Source organism: Bombina bombina, chromosome 4 (assembly GCF_027579735.1).
Source record: "Bombina bombina isolate aBomBom1 chromosome 4, aBomBom1.pri, whole genome shotgun sequence".
NCBI lineage: Eukaryota > Metazoa > Chordata > Amphibia > Anura > Bombinatoridae > Bombina > Bombina bombina.
The window spans coordinates 124316555-124341730 of record NC_069502.1 but is presented as its reverse complement, the minus strand read 5'-3'; the positions used below and the strand labels follow the sequence as shown (position 1 = coordinate 124341730).

Here is a 25176-nt window from a genome sequence, read left to right as displayed (position 1 = left end):
GTGTTGAGAGCTGATTTCGTGTCTGATGGAGTCAATTTTGTTAATGAAGTGACTGGCAAAGTCTTGAGCTGACAGAGAAGTTGTATTAGGAAGTGGGGGAGGGCAGAGGAGAGTATTGAAAGTGGAGAACAGATGTTTTGGGCTTGAAGAAAGATTAGAGATAAGAGTAGAGAAGTAGTGTTGCTTGTGGAGATTAAGGGCAGAGTAGTAGGAGTTCAAGATGAATTTGTAATGAAGAAAATCAGCTGAACTCCAATGCCGTTCAGCAGTACGGGAACATCTGCGTAGGTACTGTGTCAGAGGAGTATGCCAGGGCTGGGGATGAGTGTGTGATTTACGAGCAGTGGTAAGAGGGGCGAGATTGTCAAGGACGGATATAAGGGTGGAATTATAGTGGCAGATAGATTGTTCAGGGCAGGAAAAGGAGGAGAAGGATGAGAGGAGCGGTTTAAGGGAATTAGCAAGTTGTTGCTGATCTAAAGACCTAATGCTTCTGTGAAGTTTGGTGTGAGGAGTAGAAGGTGGGAGAGTTGTAGGAAGGGATGATATGTTGCAGGTAAGGAGATGGTGGTCCGAAAGAGGAAAAGGGGAGTTTGAGAAGTTTGAGAGAGTGCATCGATAGCTAAAGGTCAGGTCAAGAGAGTGACCGTTTTTGTGAGTGGGAGAATCAGTCCATTGTGACAGACCGAAAGAGGAAGTGAGTTGCAGAAGTTGTTTAGCAGATGAGGCAGTGGGATTGTTAAGGGGGATGTTGAAGTCGCCAAGAATGAGGGCAGGGGTGTCTGAGGAAAGGAAATAGGGTAGCCAGGCAGCCAAGTGATCTAGAAATTGAGTTGCGGAGCCAGGGGGTCGGTATATGACAGCAACACATACAGAGAGAGGGGAGAATAAGCGAATCATGTGGGTTTCGAATGAGGGAAAAGTGAGGGAAGAGATAGGATGTATTTGTTGGAAGGTGCAAAGAGAGGAAAGTAAAATACCTACACCACCTCCTTGTCTGTTACCAGACCTAGGAGTGTGACTGAAGTGGAGACCTTGGCGCTGCAAAAAATTGCAGCTGAAACTAGTGATTGGATAAACCGTGACAATAGTCAAAATTTTTAAAATATGAAACCTTTGGCCTCAGTAATGAGATAACGTGGTTTAAAAGAAACAATGTAAATTTATTTATACAATATTAAACATAAACTAAAAAAGCTGATCAGCAAAAGAGCAATAAAATAATTGTAGCAATTAGATAGTAAAAATGTAACAATCAAACTAACTTGACACAATATAGCAACACACAATATGGCACTATAGCAGATGTCAGTATAGCATCAAAAATAACAAAACAACCCTGGAGCTGATATGCGAAACAAATGTTGAAAGTCCGGAATAAGAGTGAGCGGTCGAGATCCACAGCTGATTCCTTGAGAAGCAGAGTGAGGCTGGAACGACAAACGGATCCAAATCATACACAAGCAGAAAACCAAACAAAAGGTGTTCACTTTTACTTACACCGTGTCTTGGTTACTGCTGCGGCGATGGGTCCCTTTTAGCAAGCTGTAGCAGAGCCGGATAAGCCTTTGGAACAAAACCGGATTTTTCAAAGATACTCCGCTGAAAGTTGCAGTTAACACAGAAGCCGGTCTGTGTAGGTAGTGTTACGTCAGGTGGCGTGAAGTGGGAGGAGCAACGCGTTTCAGCCCGGTAAGGGCCTTTGTCAAGCTCCAGAAAGGTGTAATACAGGGCTTTTTAAACCTGTATTAGCTGTGCTCATTGGTTGAATATCGCAAATAGGAGTGCCTTATGCATAAGAGACATAATGGTAAAAGTTGCGCCATATACAGATTAATAATTAATCACTGTGCAATATTGATGCAATATATAATATTATGATACAAAGAATAAAAATATAGACATCTTAAACTTTATGCCGTACGATAGTTAACATTTGGTTATATTAAAATTATTCTCTCTGTTACTGAGACCAAGTGACCCATAAAGCGAAAAAAATATAGAATAAATTTAGAATAAATTTTCGTGCAGGATGGTGACATACAGCACTGAATATCCAATCTGTTAGATTGATAGTTAATAGAAAAATAGAAGAAATAGCAATATATTAGTGCCATCAAAGAAAATATATATTTTTTGGGGAATGGTAACATAAAAAATCCCTAAAAGTTTTTTTTAAAAGAAATTCCATAAAAAATAGAAAATAATAAATAAAGACTTAAAAATAACACCGGCGGACAATGGAGTGGGGTTTGTGCTTATGGACACAAGCTATTATTTGGAAGAAACTGGTAGATCAACATATAAAAAGCTTCAAAATAATCCCATCAAAAAAACAAGAGACAGAATTTGGGAAACTACTTAAAGAAGCCAATAGCATAGAGCTAGTAACAACCTCAGAATATATCTTCCTAAATATTAAAAATCCCATCACTCCAACTTTCTATTTTCTCTCAAAAATCCATAAAGCTTAACAAGACCCCCCCCCGGCCGTCCAATAATATCCGGAATAGGGTCCTTAACATCTAACCTTTAACAGTAAGTATATTTTTTTCTACAAAGCTATGTCACCAAATTACCCACATATCTAAAAGACTCCACACAACTTTTGAACATTCTAAAAAAATGTAACCTGGGAAGAACATACAACGTTAATTCGCTATACATAAACATCGACCACACTTTATGTCTGGTAGCTACCAAATACTTTCTAGACAAAGACCCAAATCTACCTCCAAAAAATGTTTCTGCTCAACTGTATTGAATTTATACTCAAAAACAATTATTTTCTTTTCAATGGAGATGTCTTCCTACAACTCAGAGGTACAGCGATGGGCACAAGGTTCGCACCCAGTTATGCAAACCTTTTTATGGGCTACTTATAAAAAATATTTATATATGATGGTTACTGGGGTGTGAACCTTGTGCGTTACCATTGCTATATAGACAACATATTTATAATTTGGAAAGGGGAGGTAGAACTCCTAGAATTATTCATAGAAGACTTGAACAGCAATACACTAGGTTTGAGTTTCACACACAAATATAGTACCAAAACCATACATTATTTAGACAAAGAAATTGAAACTAAAGACAAAACAATCAACATCAAAACATATTTTAAAACTATTGATGCAAATAATTACATTCACAATGACAGCTGTCACCTAAACAAATGGAAGACAAATATCCCAAAAGGACAGTTCTTTCGTATTAGGAAAAACTGCTAAAGTGCTAAAAAGTATACTAACACCCATAAAATACCTATTAACCCCTAAACCGAGCCCCCCCCCCCCCCCACATCGCAAACACTATAAAAAAATTATTTAACCCCTAATCTGCCGACCGGACATCGCCGTCACTAATTAATTAATAAATCTATTAACCCCTAAACCGCCGCACTCCCGCCTCGCAAACACTAGTTACATTTTATTAACCCATTATCTGCCTGCCCTAACAGCGCTGACACCTGCTTACATTTATTAACCCCTAATCTGCCACCCCCAACGTCGCCGCTACTATATTAAAGGTATTAACCCCTAAACCTAAGTCTAAACCTAACCCTAACCCCCCCAACTTAAATATAATTTAAATTTAACGAAATAAATTTAACATAATTAAATAAATTAATCCTATTTAAAACGAAATACTTACCGATAAAATAAACCCCAAGCTAGCTACAATATAACTAATAGTTACATTGTAGCTAGTTTAGGATTTATATTTATTTCACAGGTAACTTTGTATTTATTAGGTACAATAGTTATTAAATAGTTATTAACTATTTAATAATTACCTAGCTAAAATAAGTACAAAATTACCTGTAAAATAAATCCTAACCTAAGTTACAATTACACCTAACTAGGGTTGCACCGATACCATTTTTTTATGACCGAGTACAAGTACCGATACTTGTTTTCAGATACTCGCCGATACTAATTACCGATACTTTTTTTTTAATGTCATGTGACATTTTACCAAGCACAATACAGTAATAATAATAATTAAGATTCCTTCTTTATAATTATAGAGGACTGTAATTCAAAAGATATTATGAAATAATTAAACAGTTTTATTTGTCACAAAGTTCACTGAACATGTTTATAAATAAAAAATATTCCAATAAAATATTAAATTTAAAGGGGTAATGCAATTGGGTTGTGGGGCTGTTATATAACATCAATCTGACATTTGTATGGAGGTTCGACACTAAGTTGAACAGTCTTTCACTTTCCACACTACTGCATGGGGCAGAAAGATATTTTTGGGCCATTTTAGCCAGAGCTGGAAATCTGTTTATTAACTGCCCAGTACTTCAGGGGGTTGTCTGAACGAGGTACAGTGATCTCTCCTACAATAATACAAATAACAGCAATTTGTATTGGCAGAACAGTAGTAAACAATTTTTAGTTTAGTCTCCACTCCAGTTTAAAATAAAATGGGAACATGCAGTTTGAAAAAAATGCCACAAGATAGCATATGGGTAGGAAGTGGAGGTATCGGTTTAAGTATCAGTGCATTTGCACGAGTACAAGTACTCATGCAAATACTTGGTATCGGTACCGATACTAGTATCGGTATCGGTGCAACCCTACACCTAACACTACACTATCATTAAATAAATTACCTAAACTACCTACAATTAATTACAATTAAATTCATATACTAAATTACGGGAAAAAAACCACTAAATTACTGAAAAAAAATAAAAATACAAGAAGTTTAAACTAATTACACCTAATCTAAGCCCACTAATAAAATAAAAAAAAGCCCCCCAAAATAATAAAATGCCCCACCCTATACTAAATTACAAATAGCCCTTAAAAGGGCCTTTTTCGGGACATTGCCCCAAAGTAATCATCTCTATTACCTGTAAAAAAAATTACAATCCCCCCCACCACCCACACGCCCCTACTCTAAAAACCAGACAATAGAATGCAAGGTCAATTCTATTGGCTGATCCAATCGGATTGAACTTCAATCCGATTGGCTGATTAAATCAACCAATCTGATTTTTCCTACCTTAATTCCGATTGGCTGATAGAATCCTATCAGCCAATCGGAATACGAGGGACGCCATCTTGGATGACGTCATTTAAAGGAACCGTCATTCGTCGTTAGTCCGTCGTGCTGGAAGGATGCTCCACACCGGATGTCTTCAAGATGGAGTCGCTCCTCGTCGGATGGAAGAAGATAGAAGATGCCGCTTGGATGAAGCCTTCTGCCGGTCCGGATGTCCTCTTCTGCCCGGATAGGATGAAGACTTCTGCCGGTCTGGATGTCCTCTTCTGCCCCATCGGATGACCACTTGTGCCCGGCTGGGTGAAGACGGCTCAAGGTAGGGTGATCTTCAATGAGGTAGTGTTAGGTTTTTTTAAGGGGGGATTGGGTGGGTTTTAGAGTAGGGGTGTGTGGGTGGTGGGTTGTAATATTGGGGGGGGGGATTGTAATTTTTTTTACAGGGGCAATGCCCTGCAAAAGGCCCTTTTAAGGGCTATTTGTAATTTAGTATAGAGTAGGGCATTTTATTATTTTGGGGGGCTTTTTTATTTTATTAGTGGGCTTAGAATAGGTGTAATTAGTTTAAACTTCTTGTAATTTTTTTTTTTTCAGTAATTTATTGGGGGGGTTTTCTGTAATTTAGTTTATTGAATTTAATTGTAATTAATTGTAGGTAGTTTAGGTAATTAGTTTAATGATAGTGTAGTGTTAGGTGTAATTGTAACTTAGGTTAGGATTTATTTTACAGGTAATTTTGTTATTTTAGCTAGGTAGTTATTAAATAGTTAATAACTATTTAATAACTATTCTACCTAGTTAAAATAAATACAAAGTTGCCTGTAAAATAAAAATAAATCATAAGCTAGCTGCAATGTAACTATTAGTTATATTGTAGCTATCTTATGGTTTATTTTATCGGTAAGTATTTCGTTTTAAATAGGAATAATTTATTTAATTGTAGTTATTTTATTTAAATTTATTTAAATTATATTTAAATTAGGGGGTATTAGGGTTAGGGTTAGACTTAGGTTAAGGGGTTAATAACTTTATTATAGTGGCGGCGACGTTGGCGGCGGCGGCAGATTAGGGGTTAAATAATTTAATATAGTTGCGGCAACGTTGGGGGGGGCAGATTAGGGGTTAATAAATATAATGTAGGTGTCGGCAAAGTTGGGGGCAGCAGATTAGGGGTTTATAAGTATAATGTAGGTGGTGGTGGTGTCCGGAGCGGCAGATTAGGGGTTAATAGTATAATGCAGGTGGCAACGATGTCGGGGGCGGCAGATTAGGGGTTAATAAGTGTAAGATTATAGGTGTTTAGACTCGGGGTTCATGTTAGGGTGTTAGGTGCAGACATAAATTTTATTTCCCCGTAGGAAACAATGAGGCTGCGTTAGGTGCTGAAAAAAAAGCAGAGTTCAGCTCCTAACGCTGCTTTTTTTTCAGCAAGCTCACCCCCATTGTTTCCTATGGGGAAATCGTGCATGAGCACGTTTACCCAGCTTACCGCTACCGTAAGCAGCGCTGGTATTGAGGTGAGATGTGGAGCTAAATTCTGCTCTATGCTCACCTTTTTGCGGCTAACGCCGGGTTTAAAAAGACCTGTAATACCAGCGTTGGCTTAAGGGAGCAGTGGAAAAAAAAGAGCGTTAGAGCCGCAAGCCTTACCGACAAAAACTCGTAATCTAGGCGTTTGAGACCTCTCTTTTAAAATAGGAAGCTGAATATATATATATATATATATATATAATTTTAAAACTTTACATCCCTATGGGCTAAATATGGAGTTTGATATTAATTTTCTAATCTAAATAAGAACTTAATGTTCTTTAACTACTATATCTTTTTATTATTTTATTATTATTATTTTTGTCTTTTATCCATAATTTTTTTACATACATTTTATTATTATTTTTTAAATTGGATTTTTTTACTACTAAATAAAACAAATATAAGAGAAGCAATTACTCTTTACCAATTATTTTTCACACTTAACCTAGTTTCTCACATTCTACTTCATTATCACAACAATGATTTATCTATAACTAATTAAGGATACATATATTATTATTATTATCGGTTATTTGTAGAGCGCCAACAGATTCCGCAGCGCTATAAACAAAGGGGGAGTACAACAAAACAATTATAGGGTAGAGGGCCCTGCCAAGAGTTGCACTGTTGTAGTCAGCTCTTAAGAAGGTGATCTACAAACAGGTGGACTTTTAGGCTTACATGCTAAGGGGGTTCAGGGGATTGCAGTGGAGGAGAGGAGCTGGTATAAAGAAAGGTTAGCATAGGTTGTATGCGTCCCTGAACAGTAGAGTCTTTAGGGAGCACTTGAAGCTTTTAAAACTAGAAGAGAGTCTTGTGGAGCGAGGCAGAGAGTTCCACAAGATGGGAGCCAGTCTGGAGAAGTCCTGTAAACGGGAGTGTGATGAGGTGACAAGAGAGGAGGAGAGTAGGAGATCATGAGCAGAGCGAAGAGGACGGGAGGGAGAGTATCTGGAGACAAGGTCTGAGATGTAGGGGGGAGCAGTGCAGTTGAGGGCTTTGTATGTAAGAGTGAGAGTTTTGTGTTTGATCCTAGAGGCAAGAGGAAGCCAGTGAAGGGATTGGCAGAGAGGCGCAGCAGATGAAGAGCGACGTGTAAGGAAGATGAGTCTGGCAGAGGCATTCATTATGGATTATAAAGGAGCTAGGCGGCAGGTGGGGAGACCAGAGAGGACAGAGTTGCAGTAATCAAGGCGGGAAAGAATGAGAGAGTGGATTAAAATCTTAGTTGTGTCTTGTGTAAGGAAGTGTCTAATTTTAGAGATGTTTTTAAGGTGGAAGCGGCAGGCTGTAGCCAAGGACTGAATGTGAGGAGTGAAGGAAAGATCTGAGTCAAATGTGACCCCGAGACATCGGGCATGCGGGGTAGGGGTAATGATGGAGTTGTCGACAGTTATAGAGATATTGGGGGTGGAGATTTTGGAAGAAGGGGGGAAAATGAGGAGCTCAGTTTTGGAGAGATTTAGCTTGAGGTAGTGAGAGGACATCCAGGAAGAGATGTGAGAAAGACAGTTAGTGACACGGGTTAGCACGGAAGGAGATAGTTCTGGTGCAGAAAAGTAGATTTGGGTGTCATCGGCATACAAATGATATTTGAAACCGTGGGACTTAATTAGGGAACCTAGTGATGACGTATAGATTGAGAAGAGAAGGGGACCGAGGACAGAGCCTTGCGGTACTCCGACAGAAAGTGGTGACGGGGCAGAGGAGGCCCCAGAGAAGGCTACACTGAAGGTACACTGTGTCACAGATGCCGAAGGATTGGAGGGTTTGGAGCAAAAGAGGGTGGTCGACAGTGTCAAAGGCAGCGGACAGATCAAGGAGGATAAGCAGAGAGAAGTGGCCTTTTGATTTAGCTGTAAGTAGGTCGTTGGTGACCTTAACAATAGCTGTCTCTGTGGAGTGATAGGGACGAAATCCAGATTGCAGTGGGTCAAGAAGGGAGTTTAACGTAAGGAAATGGGATAGGCGTGCATATACTAGTTTTTCGAGAAGCTTTGAAGCAAGAGGGAGGAGGGAAATAGGGCGGTAGTTGGATGGGGAGGTAGGATCAAGGGAAGGTTTTTTGAGGATAGGTGTGACCAGTGCATGTTTCATCGATGAGGGAAATGTACCAGTGCTGAGGGAGAGGTTGAAAATGTGTGTTAGTTTAGGGGTAAGGGTAGCAGAGAGAGAGGGGAGCAGCTGTGAGGGGATAGGGTCAAGGGGACAGGTAGTGAGGTGAGAGCGCAGTATAAGTGCTGAAACTTCTTCCTCAGTAACAGGGGAGAATGAACTAAGTTTCAGGTTATGAGGGTTGTGGTTGAGTGAGAGTGTTTGAGGGGGGGAGAGAGTGGAATTGTGTTGAGAGCTGATTTCGTGTCTGATGGAGTCAATTTTGTTAATGAAGTGACTGGCAAAGTCTTGAGCTGACAGAGAAGTTGTATTAGGAAGTGGGGGAGGGCAGAGGAGAGTATTGAAAGTGGAGAACAGATGTTTTGGGCTTGAAGAAAGATTAGAGATAAGAGTAGAGAAGTAGTGTTGCTTGTGGAGATTAAGGGCAGAGTAGTAGGAGTTCAAGATGAATTTGTAATGAAGAAAATCAGCTGAACTCCAATGCCGTTCAGCAGTACGGGAACATCTGCGTAGGTACTGTGTCAGAGGAGTATGCCAGGGCTGGGGATGAGTGTGTGATTTACGAGCAGTGGTAAGAGGGGCGAGATTGTCAAGGACGGATATAAGGGTGGAATTATAGTGGCAGATAGATTGTTCAGGGCAGGAAAAGGAGGAGAAGGATGAGAGGAGCGGTTTAAGGGAATTAGCAAGTTGTTGCTGATCTAAAGACCTAATGCTTCTGTGAAGTTTGGTGTGAGGAGTAGAAGGTGGGAGAGTTGTAGGAAGGGATGATATGTTGCAGGTAAGGAGATGGTGGTCCGAAAGAGGAAAAGGGGAGTTTGAGAAGTTTGAGAGAGTGCATCGATAGCTAAAGGTCAGGTCAAGAGAGTGACCGTTTTTGTGAGTGGGAGAATCAGTCCATTGTGACAGACCGAAAGAGGAAGTGAGTTGCAGAAGTTGTTTAGCAGATGAGGCAGTGGGATTGTTAAGGGGGATGTTGAAGTCGCCAAGAATGAGGGCAGGGGTGTCTGAGGAAAGGAAATAGGGTAGCCAGGCAGCCAAGTGATCTAGAAATTGAGTTGCGGAGCCAGGGGGTCGGTATATGACAGCAACACATACAGAGAGAGGGGAGAATAAGCGAATCATGTGGGTTTCGAATGAGGGAAAAGTGAGGGAAGAGATAGGATGTATTTGTTGGAAGGTGCAAAGAGAGGAAAGTAAAATACCTACACCACCTCCTTGTCTGTTACCAGACCTAGGAGTGTGACTGAAGTGGAGACCTTGGCGCTGCAAAAAATTGCAGCTGAAACTAGTGATTGGATAAACCGTGACAATAGTCAAAATTTTTAAAATATGAAACCTTTGGCCTCAGTAATGAGATAACGTGGTTTAAAAGAAACAATGTAAATTTATTTATACAATATTAAACATAAACTAAAAAAGCTGATCAGCAAAAGAGCAATAAAATAATTGTAGCAATTAGATAGTAAAAATGTAACAATCAAACTAACTTGACACAATATAGCAACACACAATATGGCACTATAGCAGATGTCAGTATAGCATCAAAAATAACAAAACAACCCTGGAGCTGATATGCGAAACAAATGTTGAAAGTCCGGAATAAGAGTGAGCGGTCGAGATCCACAGCTGATTCCTTGAGAAGCAGAGTGAGGCTGGAACGACAAACGGATCCAAATCATACACAAGCAGAAAACCAAACAAAAGGTGTTCACTTTTACTTACACCGTGTCTTGGTTACTGCTGCGGCGATGGGTCCCTTTTAGCAAGCTGTAGCAGAGCCGGATAAGCCTTTGGAACAAAACCGGATTTTTCAAAGATACTCCGCTGAAAGTTGCAGTTAACACAGAAGCCGGTCTGTGTAGGTAGTGTTACGTCAGGTGGCGTGAAGTGGGAGGAGCAACGCGTTTCAGCCCGGTAAGGGCCTTTGTCAAGCTCCAGAAAGGTGTAATACAGGGCTTTTTAAACCTGTATTAGCTGTGCTCATTGGTTGAATATCGCAAATAGGAGTGCCTTATGCATAAGAGACATAATGGTAAAAGTTGCGCCATATACAGATTAATAATTAATCACTGTGCAATATTGATGCAATATATAATATTATGATACAAAGAATAAAAATATAGACATCTTAAACTTTATGCCGTACGATAGTTAACATTTGGTTATATTAAAATTATTCTCTCTGTTACTGAGACCAAGTGACCCATAAAGCGAAAAAAATATAGAATAAATTTAGAATAAATTTTCGTGCAGGATGGTGACATACAGCACTGAATATCCAATCTGTTAGATTGATAGTTAATAGAAAAATAGAAGAAATAGCAATATATTAGTGCCATCAAAGAAAATATATATTTTTTGGGGAATGGTAACATAAAAAATCCCTAAAAGTTTTTTTTAAAAGAAATTCCATAAAAAATAGAAAATAATAAATAATAATTTTTTCTCATAAAAAGTGATTTCATGAGGACAGAAAATCTTAATCCCTAAGATAACACCCTATATCGAAGTCAATGTTTAAACCATTGGGTTGTAAAGTTTTTAAATTAAAAATCCAATTTGTTTCTTTTTTAATAAGCTGGGACTGTATGTTTCCGCCCCTCCAATTATTTTTAACTTTTTCTATTCCTATGAACGAGAAGTATGCAAGATTGCCATTATTACATGCCGCAAAATGTTTTGGCACTGGAAGGTCTTTATTCCTATCGGAATCATGATTTTCAATTGACCATATGTGCTCACGTATACGGTCACGTAGCGGTCTTTCGGACTCGCCTATATACTGCTTGCCACAACGACACTGTATTAAATAAATAACAAATCTGTCAGAGCACCTAATGGTATCCTTTATTTTATATGATTTTCCCGTGATATTAGAGGTAAAATCCTTCTGTTTTCTAAATCACTTTTTATGAGAAAAAATTATTATTTATTATTTTCTATTTTTTATGGAATTTCTTTTAAAAAAAACTTTTAGGGATTTTTTATGTTACCATTCCCCAAAAAATATATATTTTCTTTGATGGCACTAATATATTGCTATTTCTTCTATTTTTCTATTAACTATCAATCTAACAGATTGGATATTCAGTGCTGTATGTCACCATCCTGCACGAAAATTTATTCTAAATTTATTCTATATTTTTTTCGCTTTATGGGTCACTTGGTCTCAGTAACAGAGAGAATAATTTTAATATAACCAAATGTTAACTATCGTACGGCATAAAGTTTAAGATGTCTATATTTTTATTCTTTGTATCATAATATTATATATTGCATCAATATTGCACAGTGATTAATTATTAATCTGTATATGGCGCAACTTTTACCATTATGTCTCTTATGCATAAGGCACTCCTATTTGCGATATTCAACCAATGAGCACAGCTAATACAGGTTTAAAAAGCCCTGTATTACACCTTTCTGGAGCTTGACAAAGGCCCTTACCGGGCTGAAACGCGTTGCTCCTCCCACTCCACGCCACCTGACGTAACACTACCTACACAGACCGGCTTCTGTGTTAACTGCAACTTTCAGCGGAGTATCTTTGAAAAATCCGGTTTTGTTCCAAAGGCTTATCCGGCTCTGCTACAGCTTGCTAAAAGGGACCCATCGCCGCAGCAGTAACCAAGACACGGTGTAAGTAAAAGTGAACACCTTTTGTTTGGTTTTCTGCTTGTGTATGATTTGGATCCGTTTGTCGTTCCAGCCTCACTCTGCTTCTCAAGGAATCAGCTGTGGATCTCGACCGCTCACTCTTATTCCGGACTTTCAACATTTGTTTTGCATATCAGCTCCAGGGTTGTTTTGTTATTTTTGATGCTATACTGACATCTGCTATAGTGCCATATTGTGTGTTGCTATATTGTGTCAAGTTAGTTTGATTGTTACATTTTTACTATCTAATTGCTACAATTATTTTATTGCTCTTTTGCTGATCAGCTTTTTTAGTTTATGTTTAATATTGTATAAATAAATTTACATTGTTTCTTTTAAACCACGTTATCTCATTACTGAGGCCAAAGGTTTCATATTTTAAAAATTTTGACTATTGTCACGGTTTATCCAATCACTAGTTTCAGCTGCAATTTTTTGCAGCACCAAGGTTTTTTGAAATATCTGGTTCCATCTGGGACACGATTTTCAAAATACAAATCTTCTGTTTCTTGTTGTGGAGATAGGGGTCTCCATTTTTTCCCTTGGTTTATTGGTGCCTTTTCCTTAGCGCAGGGCAAAATTTTTCTTTGTTTTTCTTTGTTTTTTGCACTGAAGTGGAGACCCCCATGTGACAGAGCAACAGTGGATGCTGTGTCTAGGGGAGAGAGCCAGGTTTCTGTTACGGCCAGAAGGTTGAGGGAGCGGGAGATGAAGAGGTCATGTATAGAAGTGAGCTTGCTGCAAACAGAGCGAGAGTTCCAGAGTGCACAAGTGAAAGGGGTAGTGGCTTTAGATGCAAGAGGAATGTGAGTAAGGTGTGCAGAGTTTTGTTTTCTGAGTCTATGGGATGGTACACATGGATGTGCACGGCTTTTCAGTGGTTGGGGACCAGGATTAGGGGAGATGTCACCAGCAGTAAGTAGAAGCAAGAGAGAGAGTGACATGAGATGAGATACAGATTTGCAGTAGTGAGACTGCTTTTGAGAGGAGCTGCAGGGGGTAGAGAGAGTGTTTAGGAATAGGTAAAGTTCATGAGTAGAAAAGTAAGGTGAGTTTAAGAGAGATGGGCTAATGAACAGTGCAGGTGGAGAGGGAGAAGGAGTAATTGAATAGTGTAGTTTGTTATAGAGACAAAGGGTAGCAAAAAGGAATATGAATATATTGAGCATTTTTACAGAATTGGGAACCAGTTAAAAACATAAGACACAGAATTACTGTAACAATTGCATAAGGGAACAAAAGGTATGTGAAACATAATATAATAAAAGTACATGTTAATTATCACAGCAATCACTTATTCATCACTATCTAAGGACACATATACACATTTATATATTTATGTCTCATCATTTTATTAGCTCTATTTATTTTTGTCTTTTGCAAAACCCTTTTATTGAATAAATAACATACAAATAGATCGGATGGAAGACATCTTCAGCGCCCCTTGGATGATGACTTCGGCCCGGCTGGGTGAACACGACTCAAGGTAGGGAGATCTTCAGGGGGTAGTGTTAGGTTTATTTAAGGGGGGTTTGGGTGGGTTAGAGTAGGGGTATGTGGGTGGTGGGTTTTAATGTTGGGGGGGTTGTATTTTTTTTACAAGCAAAAGAGCTGATTACTTTGGGGCATGCCCCACAAAAAGCCCTTTTAAGGGCTGGTAAAAGAGCTGGTTACTGTGTTATGTAGTATAGGGTAGTGACTTTTATTATTTTGGTTTTTTTTATTTTATTAGGGGGCTTAGATTAGGTGTAATTAGTTTAAAATTCTTGTAATCTTTTTTTATTTTCTGTAATTTAGTGTTTGTTTTATTTTGTAATTTAGTTTAGTTTATTTAATTGTATTTAATTGTAGCTACTTGTAGTTAATTAATTTATTTTATTTAATGATAGTGTAGTGTTAGGTTTAATTGTAACTTAGGTTAGGATTTATTTTACAGGTAATTTTGTATTTATTTTAGCTAGGTAGTTATTAAATAGTTAATAACTATTTAATAACTATTGTACCTAGTTAAAATAAATACAAAGTTGCCTGTAAAATAAATATAAATCCTAAGATAGCTACAATGTAATTATTAATTACATTGTAGCTATCATAGGCCTAGATTTAGAGTTCGGCGGTAGCCGTCAAAACCAGCGTTAGAGGCTCCTAACGCTGGTTTTGGCCGCCCGCTGGTATTTGGAGTCAGTGATTAAAGGGTCTAACGCTCACTTTTCAGCCGCGACTTTTCCATACCGCAGATCCCCCTACGCCATTTGCGTAGCCTATCTTTTCAATGGGATCTTCCTAACGCCGGTATTTAGAGTCGTTTCTGCAGTGAGCGTTAGAGCTCTAACGACAAGATTCCAGCCGCCTGAAAATAGCAGGAGTTAAGAGCTTTCTGGCTAACGCCGGTTTATAAAGCTCTTAACTACTGTACCCTAAAGTACACTAACACCCATAAACTACCTATGTACCCCTAAACCGAGGTCCCCCCACATCGCCGCCACTCGATTAAAATTTTTAACCCCTAATCTGCCGACCGCCACCTACGTTATACTTATGTACCCCTAATCTGCTGCCCCTAACACCGCCGACCCCTGTATTATATCTATTAACCCCTAACTTGCCCCCCACAACGTCGCCGCAAGCTACTTAAAATAATTAACCCCTAATCTTCCGACCGCAAATCGCCGCCACCTACGTTATCCCTATGTACCCCTAATCTGCTACCCCTAACATCGCCGACCCCTATTTTATATTTATTAACCCCTAATCTGCCCCCCTCAACGTCGCCGACACCTACCTACACTTATTAACCCCTAATCTGCCGAGCGGACCTGAGCGCTACTATAATAAAGTTATTAACCCCTAATCCGCCTCACTAACCCTATCATAAATAGTATTAACCCCTAATCTGCCCTCCCTAACATCGCCGACACCTACCTTCAATTATTAACCCCTAATCTGCCGACCGGAGCTCACCGCTATTCTAATAAATGTATTAACCCCTAAAGCTAAGTCTAACCCTAACACTAACACCCCCCTAAGTTAAATATAATTTTTATCTAACGAAATAAATTAACTCTTATTAAATAAATAATTCCTATTTAAAGCTAAATACTTACCTGTAAAATACATCCTAATATAGCTACAATATAAATTATAATTATATTATAGCTATTTTAGGATTAATATTTATTTTACAGGCAACTTTGTAATTATTTTAACCAGGTACAATAGCTATTAAATAGTTAAGAACTATTTAATAGTTACCTAGTTAAAATAATAACAAATTTACCTGTAAAATAAATCCTAACCTAAGATATAATTAAACCTAACACTACCCTATCAATAAAATAATTAAATAAACTACCTACAATTACCTACAATTAACCTAACACTACACTATCAATAAATTAATTAAACACAATTGCTACAAATAAATACAATTAAATAAACTATCTAAAGTACAAAAAATAAAAAAGAACTAAGTTACAGAAAATAATAAAATATTTACAAACATAAGAAAAATATTACAACAATTTTAAACTAATTACACCTACTCTAAGCCCCCTAATAAAATAACAAAGCCCCCCAAAATAAAAAATTCCCTACCCTATTCTAAAATACAAATATTACAAGCTCTTTTACCTTACCAGCCCTGAACAGGGCCCTTTGCGGGGCATGCCCCAAGAATTTCAGCTCTTTTGCCTGTAAAAAAAAACATACAATACCCCCCCCCCAACATTACAACCCACCACCCACATACCCCTAATCTAACCCAAACCCCCCTTAAATAAACCTAACACTAATCCCCTGAAGATCTTCCTACCTTGTCTTCACCATACCAGGTTCACCGATCCGTCCTGGCTCCAAGATCTTCATCCAACCCAAGCGGGGGTTGGCGATCCATAATCCGGTGCTCCAAAGTCTTCCTCCTATCCGGCAAGAAGAGGACATCCGGACCGGCAAACATCTTCTCCAAGCGGCATCTTCTATCTTCTTCCATCCGATGACGACCGGCTCCATCTTGAAGACCTCCAGCGCGGATCCATCCTCTTCTTCCGACGACTAGACGACGAATGACGGTTCCTTTAAGGGACGTCATCCAAGATGGCGTCCCTCGAATTCCGATTGGCTGATAGGATTCTATCAGCCAATCGGAATTAAGGTAGGAATTTTCTGATTGGCTGATGGAATCAGCCAATCAGAATATAGTTCAATCCGATTGGCTGATCCAATCAGCCAATCAGATTGAGCTCGCATTCTATTGGCTGATCGGAACAGCCAATAGAATGCGAGCTCAATCTGATTGGCTGATTGGATCAGCCAATCGGATTGAACTATATTCTGATTGGCTGATTCCATCAGCCAATCAGAAAATTCCTACCTTAATTCCGATTGGCTGATAGAATCCTATCAGCCAATCGGAATTCGAGGGACGCCATCTTGGATGACGTCCCTTAAAGGAACCGTCATTCGTCGTCTAGTCGTCGGAAGAAGAGGATGGATCCGCGCTGGAGGTCTTCAAGATGGAGCCGGTCGTCATCGGATGGAAGAAGATAGAAGATGCCGCTTGGAGAAGATGTTTGCCGGTCCGGATGTCCTCTTCTTGCCGGATAGGAGGAAGACTTTGGAGCACCGGATTATGGATCGCCAACCCCCGCTTGGGTTGGATGAAGATCTTGGAGCCAGGACGGATCGGTGAACCTGGTATAGTGAAGACAAGGTAGGAAGATCTTCAGGGGATTAGTGTTAGGTTTATTTAAGGGGGGTTTGGGTTAGATTAGGGGTATGTGGGTGGTGGGTTGTAATGTTGGGGGGGGGGTATTGTATGTTTTTTTTTACAGGCAAAAGAGCTGAAATTCTTGGGGCATGCCCCGCAAAGGGCCCTGTTCAGGGCTGGTAAGGTAAAAGAGCTTGTAATATTTGTATTTTAGAATAGGGTAGGGAATTTTTTATTTTGGGGGGCTTTGTTATTTTATTAGGGGGCTTAGAGTAGGTGTAATTAGTTTAAAATTGTTGTAATATTTTTCTTATGTTTGTAAATATTTTATTATTTTCTGTAACTTAGTTCTTTTTTATTTTTTGTACTTTAGATAGTTTATTTAATTGTATTTATTTGTAGCAATTGTGTTTAATTAATTTATTGATAGTGTAGTGTTAGGTTAATTGTAGGTAATTGTAGGTAGTTTATTTAATTATTTTATTGATAGGGTAGTGTTAGGTTTAATTATATCTTAGGTTAGGATTTATTTTACAGGTAAATTTGTTATTATTTTAACTAGGTAACTATTAAATAGTTCTTAACTATTTAATAGCTATTGTACCTGGTTAAAATAATTACAAAGTTGCCTGTAAAATAAATATTAATCCTAAAATAGCTATAATATAATTATAATTTATATTGTAGCTATATTAGGATTTATTTTACAGGTAAGTATTTAGCTTTAAATAGGAATCATTTATTTAATAAGAGTTAATTTATTTTGTTAGATAAAAATTATATTTAACTTAGGGGGGTGTTAGTGTTAGGGTTAGACTTAGCTTTAGGGGTTAATACATTTATTAGAATAGCGGTGAGCTCCGGTCGGCAGATTAGGGGTTAATAATTGAAGGTAGGTGTCGGCGATGTTAGGGAGGGCAGATTAGGGGTTAATACTATTTATGATAGGGTTAGTGAGGCGGATTAGGGGTTAATAACTTTATTATAGTAGCGCTCAGGTCCGCTCGGCAGATTAGGGGTTAATAAGTGTAGGCAGGTGTCGGCGACGTTGTGGGGGGCAGATTAGGGGTTAATAAATATAACATAGGGGTCGGCGATGTTAGGGCAGCAGATTAGGGGTACATAGGGATAACGTAGGTGGCGGCGGTTTACGGAGCGGCAGATTAGGGGTTAAAAGTGTAATGCAGGGGTCAGCGATAGCGGGGGCGGCAGATTAGGGGTTAATAAGTGTAAGGTTAGGGGTGTTTAGACTCGGGGTACATGTTAGAGTGTTAGGTGCAGACGTAGGAAGTGTTTCCCCATAGGAAACAATGGGGCTGCGTTAAGAGCTGAACGCTGCTTTTTTGCAGGTGTTAGGTTTTTTTTCAGCTCAAACTGCCCCATTGTTTCCTATGGGAGAATCGTGCACGAGCACGTTTTTGATGCCGGCCGCGTCCGTAAGCAACTCTGGTATCGAGAGTTGTATTTGCGGTAAAAATGCTCTACGCTCCTTTTTTGGAGCCTAACGCAGCATTTGTTTGAACTCTCGATACCAGAGTTAAATTTATGGTGCGGCCAGAAAAAAACCCGCGGAGCGTTAACAGCCCTTTTACCGTCGAACTCCAAATCTAGGCCTTAGGGTTTATTTTACAGGTAAGTATTTAGTTTTAAATAGGAATAATTTATTTAATGATAGTGTAGTGTTAGGTGTAATTGTAACTTAGGTTAGTTTTTATTTTACAGGTAGATTTGTTTTTATTTTATCTAGGTAGCTATTAAATAGTTAATAACTATTTAATAGCTATTGTTCCTAGTTAAAATAAATTTAAATTTGCCTGTAAAATAAAAATAAATCCTAAAATAGCTACAATATAGGGTTTATTTTATAGGTAAGTATTTAGTTTTAAATAGGAATAATTAATTTAATAAGAGTAATATTTATTTAGATTTATTTAATTAATATTTAAGTTAGGGGGGTGTTAGACTTAGGTTTAGGGGTTAATAATTTTATTATAGGCGCCGGCGGTGTAGGGGAGGGCAGATTAGGGGTCTTTAGACTCGGGGTACATGTTAGGGTGTTCGGTGCAGACATCTCCCATAGGAATCAATGGGATGTTGGGCAGCAGCGAACATGAGCTTTCGCTATGGTCAGACTCCCATTGATTCCTATGGGATCCGCCGGATTGAAAACCAGGTACGCTGGGCCGGAAAAGTGCCGAGCATACCTGGTAGTCATTTGATAACTTTCAAAAGTAGTCAAAATCGATCTGTGTCGGACTGAGTCCGGCGGATCGAAGCTTACGTCACTAGATTCTACTTTTGCCGGTGTGTAGGGCTTGATAACTTAGGCGAATCAGCCTTGCCACAAATACACTGCGGAATTCCAGCGTATTTGAGGTTGACGGCTTGATAACCAGAGGCCTATGTGTGCTATTTTTACTATTTTTATGTAACATTGTACAAATGATCACAATTTTCGTATCTTTTTGCACTGTCACTTTACAAATCATTATAATGATATTAGAATGACATAAAGTATCATGTGAAAATTGGCCATAGAGTAAAGATAATACCTTTGATGTCTATTGGCTGCAAGAAAGTTCAAACTAACCAATAGGATTCAGACCAGTCCTTTGGACATGCTACCTTTCCATTGATTAATGGATCCATAAAGGCTTGTCACTCTAAACCAATCATCTATCACCAATTTCCAGAACTGGAAGAAAACAACACGGATCCTAAGCAGACACCGTACAACCAGCGCTCATCCTCTTGTCTGCAATAACTATTTTGCCACATTGGTCGGCACTACACAACATCTCCTAATGGTTTTATTACTTTTCTTTTTACAGAAACGTCGCTAGGCTGACATAGCTTGCCTTTAAACCAATTATACAGATCCTTCTAAGGCCTGAGTACCTTCCACTGCAGTGTGTATATATTTTTAATTGACATTTTAACGTAACCCATATATTGGTACTTTTTATATATCATTGAGCTCAGTGTTTTATTTTGTTGCATTCTAGCATTGTTTGTGCATATATTCAGAATAAATTATTATTATTCTGATTCATATTTGTATCATCCTTAATTACATTTATTTGTACAAGTTGTCACTTTTTAAACATTCACCTTACATTTATTATTATAGCTAAAAGCTTGCTACAAGTATCCAACCTCAACTAGCAAATGTTTGTAGCGCTCTCCCTTTTTGCCACTTTCTTTACAAATACCAAAGAGACCCTAGCATCCCTGGCTTCCATGCACGATATTGCAGCTATAGTCAGAGCCTGTATCAGAGAAAAACTGTCTGACTTTAAACATGAGCTAGGCTTCAAAATAGAGTCATTGGAAGATAAAGGAGAAGCTGTTCAGGAAGAATTAGACCAACTAACAAAACATCTGTAATCTTAGCAATCTGACTTGGATAATGTGCAACCGGAACCGGAACCGGAAGGCCTTGTAAAATGGAGCCAAGAAAGAATATAAGGCTAAGAGGTGTCCCTGAGTCTTTGCTCCCAGGACTTTCTAGTCTATCTTAAAGCCCTTTCCAACCATCTGAAAGGTACTTCTGAAACTCAAGCTATACCCTGGGATTAGGGCTCAAAGAGCTCCCAGGACTCAATCTGCAGATAAAGCCTTCCCCCGAGGTATCCTACTAAAGCTTAAAGGGACATTATACACTAGATTTTTCTTTGCATAAATGTTTTGTAGATGATCCATTTATATAGCCCATACAGCTTTTTTTTTTCTTTTTTTTTAAATGTATAGTTTTGCTTATTTTTAAAAAACATTGCGCTGATTTTCAGAGTCCTAACGAAGCCCCAAAGTTTTAGGAGAATACTTTTTTATTCCTCCTCCAGCTTGCTCCTGTTTGCGTAAAGAGTCTTTTCATATGTAGAGAAAGGGGCTGGGGGGGGTCTGTTTTTTTGCTATATAACCACTTTCAGTGGGTGGTCCAGCTAACCTTGATAACAATGCTAAACTTGGAGCTTTTTATGTACGTTTTTATACAGGATTTTTAGATCAGTATCTGTGCATATTATTCTTTATAGTAGTGTCCATTACATGCAGTTAAATGAAAATTGGTGTATACTGTCCCATTAAACATATCAGAAACAGAGAGGAGATCTTGGCTTTGTCTCATACACATCAAACTGACTGCTTCAGAGGATTCGTTATACAGTTTTTGCTGATGTTTCTCCAAATGCTCTACAAAGGAGGCAAGAACTTGCACCCTTAATTACCTGAGGAAAAAACTCGATCCCATATGGAGCTGTGGTTAAATGTTTCGCGTAAATAAAAAGTGTCCCAAAACACATCAAAAAGACATTACAAAGTATACTTACACTCATAATAACACCATCTAAATAAAAAATATATTAATAAAAAAAGTTATAAGGGCTTAAAGATATGATATGATAGGCTTGCAAAGGGCTTTAACATTGAGATACATTCATAAACATGTCTAAATGTCTATAGATGTATATGTGTGTGTGTGTATATATATATGTATATATATATATATATATATATAGAGAGAGAGAGAGAGAGATGTATTTATATGTGTATATATGTATTTACAGACATATATACAGATGTATTTATATGTGTATATATGTATTTACAGACATATATACAGATGTATTTATATGTGTATATATGTATTTACAGACATATATACAGATGTATTTATATGTGTATATATGTATTTACAGACATATATACAGATGTATTTATATGTGTATATATGTATTTACAGACATATATACACATTAAAACACATATTTACATACTTTTTTTCTCCATTGACTTCTATTTTGCGTGACAGTCTAATTGCGCTAAAAGTAAGCTGTTTTTGTGCGTCAGGTTAGCGTGAGTGCGATAACTTTTTACTTTCAACTCATAATACGAGCGCAACCTGCTTCCCCACAATGTCTCCTTCTAGTCATAACTTGGTCCTAGCTTCTCATAACCTAAACCATTTTAACTCCCCTCACAAAATATCACAAATATTATCAGACCTTTATAAATGAGGAGTGGATATAATCTTCCTACAGGAGATCCACTTTTTACATAAAAAAGAACCTAAATATTACAGTCCATATTGAACTCAATGTTACCATAATTCATTAAGTACCAAAACAATTTGGGTTAGTGTCATGATAAATCACAGTATTCCTTTTCAGATGATACAAGAAACTAAATAGGGGGAGGAAATGTTCTTAGGGATATTTGTTAAGTCAGTAACGCTGATAAATACTGTACATAACATTTGTTACTTTTCAAACAACTATTTAGAAAGGTATGGGACATCAAATAAAACATAATTTATGCTTATCTGGTAAATCCATTTCTTTCATGGTGATGAGAGTCCATGATCCATTACTCCTGGGAATTACTCTTCCTTGCCACTAGGAGGAGGCAAATATTCCCAAACCCCAAAAGCTCTATAAAACCCCTCCCACCTCACTGGCAAATTAGTCTGAAGTATAGCCAAGCCAATAAGGCAGGAAAAGAATAAGAGTAAAATAATAGGGGCACGGAAAGATGTATGCAAAAATAAACCAACACCAAAAAACAGGGTAAATTGTGTTTTCTTTCATACTGGTGGTGATAGTCTACGATCCATTACTCCTGGGAACTAATACCCAAGCTGTGGAGTCCACAAGTAATATGAAAACATCTTTGTTCACAGTGAAACAAAATCCACAACCCAAATAAAACCAAAAGAATAAACAGGGATTTTTTTGTTTTGTTTTTTTAATTAAATGACCAACAGGCAAAATCAAATATCCTCCTCGGACAATTGCCTGAAGGATTTCCAACAAAAGGCTCCATCAGAAGAAGCAAAAATATCAAAACGATTGAATTTAGTAAAATTATGCAAAGACGACCAAGAAGCTTGAAAATTTGGTCAACAGAAGCCCATTCTTAAAAGTCCAAGAAGTGGCAACTGGTCTGGTAGAATGGACAGTACTCTGTTTAGGCGGAGGCTGTCCCACCTCCAAGTAAGCCTTATTGAAAGTTTCAACCAAGAAGCTAAAGAAATGGCAGAAACTTTCTGCCCTTCCCTGGAACCAAAAAAGTGAACAAACAAACTAGAAGTTTGTGTGAAATCATTATAATACTTGGATTAGTAACAGGTTTAATTGTAGTCAGATTTTGAACAAACCATGAATGTTAGAAAGATTAACAATTTTATTGTAGAACAAAACTGAAAGGGCAAAAATCTGATCTTACAAAGAGCTGGCAGATAAACCCTTATTTAATACACAAAGAGAGAAGCACACTCAAGCTCAAGCTTGTTCTATGGTGATTTACCACCTGGGTGCAGCTACTTTTTAGCCCAGAAATGTTTTCACAGTGTCAAACTTTCCTGTAGTATATTAGTCTGATCCCGCCTATTAAGGTGAATCCAGTGAATAAATACCAGGCAATTCCTCTCTGAACAAGGAATACGGCAACTACAGACAATTCTTTCAGCCTTCATTGGGGCTCGTCAGTAAGGTGTAGCCATATTCCTCTAAGCACACTGTGCAAGGAGTCCACGTCCCTTTTTCCCTTAGGGAGACACAATACACACAGAGAAGTGCACATTCAGGTATAAACAACCAGCTCAAAAATTTCTTAGCTTGTTCTATGACGATTTACTACCTGATTGTAGCTTCTTTTAAGCCCAGTAATACAAGCTTGCAGTAGCAATAACCAGCCACTTGTAATGACTGGTTAATTAATGCGCTCCCGCAAACTGGAAAAATTTGCGACATGCATAAGGCTATCCTAAGAAAAAGTAGCATGTAATATGGATAGACTTGTTGGGCCTTTTTGGTTCTTATCTACTATCAAATTCTATGTTGTTATGTTTCTATGTGTTATTAACCCCTTCGCAACTGAGGACATGCCAGGTACGTCCTACAAAAAACTACCCTTAACGACCAAGGACATTCCTGGCACGCCCTCTGGGGTTTGAAGCTCTGGAAGCAATCGTGATTGCTTCCAGACGCTTCCAGGGTATTGTAGTGATGCCTCAATGTTGAGGCATCACTGCAATCCCCTTTTTTACATGGATGTACAGGGTACATCGGTCATTAAGGGGTTAAAGGGATATGGTATTTGACAATGTGTTGGACTGGCAAGGCCTTAAAGGTGTGTGTATATATATATATATATATACTGTATATATATACACACATATACAACATATTGTCATATACTATATCCCTGCAAAACACTTAATACTTTATTTTAATATGTTTTACATGTGTTTTGTTATACTTTTATTCGTGCTTATGTTTTGAGCTTGAGCGCAGCACACAACTCACAACTTGTAATATGAGTGATGTTTAGCGAGGCTGCGCTATCCATTGAAAGTATAGGGTGGGGTGCACTAAAGAGATTTTGGCCTTGTTAAACATTCACTGGTAATTCTATTTTACCATGGACATAAAGCAGTCTCACTGTATTCATAGTGCACCCTGCAACATCACTAGCGCTCAACTTGTAATCTAGGCTAAGGCCTTAATGTTTTTATGCTTGTGAAGATGCGTTTGTGTCTAGCAATAAAGCTGTGGGAGTCAGCAAATGATACCCAATTATGCAGAAACACTTAGGGCTAGATTATGAGTGGTGTGCTAACTGTTGCACGCAAGGGATAACAGCAAGTGGAATAATGTAAAGGATATATTAGCAAATATATATACAAACTAAAAAGTGCCCATAATAGCTATAGAGTGTTAATAAATTATACTTACCAATAGACCCCAGTCCACCAGCAAGTAAGCAGCAGTACTGAAAGATATCAGCAGAGGTTAAGGAAAAGAAGTATATTGTAGATCCATATTTCACTGCTCTTTGTGCACGTTGGAAATAGTGCACGTATTACGAGTTGGAAGTAAACACACATTTGTTTGAGTGCAAACGAATTTAATGCACGTCGGGTTGGCGCTACTTCAGAGCTCTGGTTAACTGTTACGCAAGACAAAGAAAGTTGCACAAAAATACATTTAAAAGTACAGTTACACCCATAATGAAACAATCTGTTAAAAAATGTTGTATGCATATACTGTGTATATATATATATTTCTCTTGTTAAGTGTATCCAGTCCACGGATCATCCATTACTTATGGGATATATTCTCCTTCCCAACAGGAAGCTGCAAGAG

General features: G+C 38.2%; 1 protein-coding gene across 3 annotated transcripts in view; it reads right to left on the bottom strand.

Annotated features, from left to right (window-relative positions):
* The window catches only part of TP53I3 (tumor protein p53 inducible protein 3), a 151819-nt gene that overhangs the window by 78954 nt on the left and 47689 nt on the right, over positions 1–25176 (bottom strand). The window contains exon 1 of one of the 3 annotated variants that reach the window (XM_053709630.1): positions 24766–24898. The exons of the other annotated variants lie outside the window; for them this stretch is intronic. The gene's annotated coding sequence lies outside the window, so the exon portion shown is untranslated. Of the gene's footprint in view, positions 1–24765; positions 24899–25176 lie in introns of those variants that run through there. 3 annotated transcript variants of the gene reach the window in all.